Source organism: Prionailurus bengalensis, chromosome E1 (genome assembly GCF_016509475.1).
Source record: "Prionailurus bengalensis isolate Pbe53 chromosome E1, Fcat_Pben_1.1_paternal_pri, whole genome shotgun sequence".
Taxonomy (NCBI): Eukaryota; Metazoa; Chordata; class Mammalia; order Carnivora; family Felidae; genus Prionailurus; species Prionailurus bengalensis.
In genome coordinates this window covers 60,679,158-60,683,868 of record NC_057347.1, presented here as the reverse complement: position 1 = coordinate 60,683,868, position 4,711 = coordinate 60,679,158, and positions in this window count along the sequence as shown.

The following is a 4,711-nucleotide window of genomic DNA, read 5'->3' as shown; positions in this document are numbered from 1 at the left end:
GGGGTCGTCGGCTGGTTCCTTCTGATTTTGTGTATTCACATAGCCCTTTATTTCATTTGCTTTATCAAGTGTTTCAAGTGCCACAAATTCGTGCCAGTACATGGAGCTGGCAGCAAGGCTTTGTTCCTGAACCGTGGCATGTGTTGAAAAAGCTTCCTTTCCCTGGAAAGACATGTAGAGGCAGAAAATGGGAAGTCTCGGGGGCACCAGGGTGGCTCGGTGAGTTAAGTGTCCAACTGTTGATTTTGGCTCAGGCCACGATCCCAGGGTCATGGCCTCTGCACTGAGCATGGAACCTGCTTAGGACTCTCTCCCTCTATCTCTGTACCCGCCCCCGGTCATGCTCACTCACTCCCTAAAAACAAGTGGGAAGTATATATTTTTATGTTTTATTTTTTAAAATTTACATCCAAATTAGCATCTAGTGCAACGGTGATTTCAGGAGTAGATTCCTTAGTGCCCCTTCCCCATAACCTTCAGTTTGCTCTCCATATTTATGAGTCTCTTCTGTCTTGTCCCCTCCCTGTTTTTATAGTCTTTTTGTTTCCCTTCCCTTATGTTCATCTGTTTTGTCTCTTAAAGTCCTCATATGATTTTTGTCTTTCTCTGACTAATTTCACTTAGCATAATACCCTCCAGTTCCATCCACACAGCTGCAAATGGCAAGATTTCATTCTTTTTGATTGCCGAGTAATACTCCATTGCATGTATATACATCTTCTTTATCCATTCATCCATCGATGGGCATTTGGGCTCTTTCCATACTTTGGCTATTGTTGATAGCACTGCTATAAACATGGGGGTGTATGCGTCCCTTCGAAACAGCACACCTGTATCCCTTGGATAAATGCCTAGTAGTGCAATTGCTGGGTCGTAGGGTAGTTCTCTTTTTAGTTTTTTGAGGAGCCTCCATACTGTTTTCCAGACTGGCTGCACCAGCTCGCATTCCCAAAACAAGTGGGAAGTGTTAGCGAGAGGCCCTCAAGTGTGTGCCTGTCTGGCGAAAGCAGAGAGGTACTCTTGAGTCCCTCTGGGACGTGTCGCCCCGCACCCCCCCAACAGACGAGGTCCTAACCACCAATCACAAGTGACTCATACAGGACATGTGGACTGTGCAGAGGCCCTGGGCAGGGTCTTGCCTTCCTGGCTGTACCTGCTTCACATCTCTCTGCAGTAGCTGGAGGTTACAATGAGGAATTTTTAATTTTAATTTAATTTAATTTTATTTTATTTTTTAAGTTTAATTTATTTTAAGAGAGCGTGCAAGTGGGGGAGGAGCAGAGACAGAGGGAGATAGAGAATCCCAAGCAGGCTCTGCACAGTCAGCACAGAGCCGATGTGGGGCTTGAACTCATGAACCTGTGAGATCATGACCTGAGCTGAAACCAAGAGTCAGACACTTAACCGACTGAGCCACCTAGGGGCCCCTATTTTATTTTATTTTATTTATTTTATTTTTTTACATAAAAATCTTTGTAAATTTTTTTTTTAATTTTAAGTTTGTTTGTTTGTTTGTTTGTTTAGAGAGCTAGCACACACAAGCAGGGGAGGGGCAGAGAGAAGGAGAGACACAACCCTAAGCAGGCTCCATGCCGTCAGTGCACAGACCCATGTGGGGCTTGAACTCACAAACCCGTAAGATCATGACCTGAACCAAGATCAAACGTTGGACACTTAACCGCCTGCCACCCAGGCGTTCCACAATGAGGAATTTTTATTTTTTTATTGTAAAAGATATTCTTTTGTTGATATATTTATTTTGACAGAGACAGTGTGAGTGGAGAAGCAGAGAGAGGGAGAAAGAAAATCCCAACAGGCTGCACACTGTTTAACCCGATGCGGGGCTTGAACTCACAAAACCCTGAGATCATGACCTGAGCCGAGATCAAGAGTCAGATGTTTAACCGACTGAGCCACCCAGGGGCCCCCCAACGAGGAATTTTTAAAAAATAACTAGAAATGAGAAAACGCTCAGGTGTTCTCAGTTTCTGTTAATGATTTACAGATTTTGAGACACTGAAGTGACCTAGAATCAGAAGCAACATCTCTATTCGGAGATGTGCAAGTGAGGCCCAGAGAGGAGAAATGAGCCCAGCCCCCTCCAGTCACTGAAGGCCCAGAGCCAGGCTGGGGGTCGTGCAGCCCCCAGAGCATGACAGGGACACATGTCCACAGGGGAGTGGTCTAGTCGACAGCTGGTAAACCCGCAGGGGCTGCCTGGGAGGACATCCTGCTGGGGCCACAGCACCTTCTCTCTGCCAGGCAGTGGGTGGAGACAGAAGGGCTGACCCACTGACCAGGAGCGCAGGGATGGCTGGGCGGTCCGGGGTGGGTGTCATCTGACCTGAGGTGGGCCAAGGTGGGCATCTCCTCCCCACGCTGGCAGCCAGGAGGGGTGTAGAGAGAGGTCCAGGCTGAATGAAGCCCCTCTCCCTTCTGAAGACAGCGCTTCTTGAGAACGAAACGTGCGTGTCCTGGAGGCAGTGGAAGGTGGTAGGATGCTGGAATGGGTCCCCTGGTGATAGGGTCACACCAGGCCAAACAGGACTCTTTTCTCCTCCATTCAATCGAAGCACTCCTTAGGACCACCACTAATGTCCTAGAAGGAATATAACGAAGGTCCTGAAGCCTCGGTGACCCCGAGCACTTCCAAGGGGTTTCCAAAGCACACAGGCCTCCTGGGGGGGGGGGGGGACAAAGGACGCCTGGAGTTCCCAGAAGCTGGCAGAGGCAGGAAGGAGCCCCCAGAGCCCCTGCAGGAGCGCCCACACCTGGATCTCAGACTCTGGCCCCAGAACTGAGAGAGGACAAATCTCTGCTGTGTGAAGCTCCCCAGTTGTGGGGCACTTTGTTATGGTGGCCCCAGGACACTTACACAAGTTATACTTCACTGCAGAAAGTGCTATAGCAAATCGAAGTGGCATTTCTATGAAAGAGAAACAAATAAACTGAAGTACGGAATGTAAGTAAAGCATGCATGTTTTGGTGGGAATGTGCCGAAAACATAATCAAGTGTAAACTGAACCCTAAAAAAACTGCTCTCAAACACTGTCATTTTCTCCCATGGCCCCATAGCTGGCAAAATCCACCCAAAGTACAAACAGGAATGCCAAATGATGCCCCAGATGTTTGTAATTCTCTTTTTAAGCATCTAGATTCAAAATAGATTATGTACAATTATGTCTTCAATTGCCCTGTGAGAACTATTGCAATGCAGACTAATTTCCCAGACCGAGAACTCACGGCTTTGACGAGGAACTATCCAAACAAATACTGAATGTGGAAAAAATGTCAATTACAGGCCTGATCACATGGGTCTGCCGAGGAGACAGAGACAGCACCCTTTGCTGGAGAACCACTTCATTAAACAAGTGTGAATTCAAGAAGCAGCATTGAAGCTGCCTGTGCTAAGGGAGAGGGGGGGTGGGGGGGGTGGGGGGGTGGTGGTGGTGGTGGAGGGAGGCCGTCCAGCTCCTATGAGGGTTGGATGCATGGTGCCCCAGCTGGGAGGGCTGGCGGCCAGCGGGTTAGGATGCTGTGCTCACTCTGTTCCCTTCCAGCAATGCCTGTGTTCTCAGGGTCTTACTTTTTCCCTGGTTCCCAGCGTCTTCTGGGAGTGTTCTCACTGTGCTGAGCTATTGAGGGCTGTTGGCCAGAGTAATTGGACAAAGCTCTCAGAGCAGGATGGCTGTGGGGCGTGGGGCACGTCTACCAGGCGGTGGGCAGATGGGTCAGCGGTAGGTAACGGAGCAGCTTCCTGTAAGCAGGCTGGCAGGTGCCTGACGAGGTTCCCTACCCTGGTGTGAGAGTCTGGAGCCCCCTGTGCAGAGGTTGAACTGTATCCTGGGCTGGCCCTGCCTCCCCTCACCTCGGACTCCCTTTCCCCAACCTACCTGGCCCCATGCGTTCTAGCTTTGATGGAAAATTTGGGTCTGTGCCGCTTTCTTTAAATCTTTGGATTCTCACACGCCTCTCTTCTCAAAAAAAGCTGGCTCCTGACAATAAAGTTTCGGCTTTTAATACTACTGTCCCCTCCCTGCATCGGTCTGGAACTCAAGAGCAAAATATTGCTTCTTTCCCTCTGTTTCCCCATGATAACAATTGGGGGACGCGTCTGAGTCTTCGTGGAGAGGAAAACAAAGGCCGCCAGGAACGCACTGACTCTGCAAGGAGGGAGCCGGGCATCTTCACGAGCAGTGCCGGAGGGGACTTAGTGTCCTAGCACAGGTGGACTGAGGTGGGCATCTCCTCCCCACACTGGCGGCCAGGAGGGGTGTAGGGAGAGGTCCAGGCTGAATGAAGCCCCTCTCCCTTCTGAAGAGCGAGCTTGCGAATGAAAGGTGTGTGTCCCTGAGGCAGTGGAAGGTGGTGGGACACTGGAGTGGGCCCTGGTGGCAGGGCCACACCAGGCCAAACGGGGCTCTTTTCCCTTCCCATCCTCCCTTGTGCGAGGTGACTGGGGGGCATCGGAGGAAACCCACTTTGTTCTGCGTTGGGTGCTCTCAGGGAGCAGGGGTGATTCTGAGAGGCCTATTTTAGTAATTTCCATCTAGAAGGTGGGAAAACAGGGCAAGATTAACACTGTCATTGGCAAGCAGGATGGGCTGTCTGGTCTCTGGCTGCCTCAGACACTGCCCCTTTCCAGTCTGTTCTGTTCCTTACTTCCGTCCTGCCCCCATCAACCAGAGTGGTGTCGTGTCCCATGGAGCCC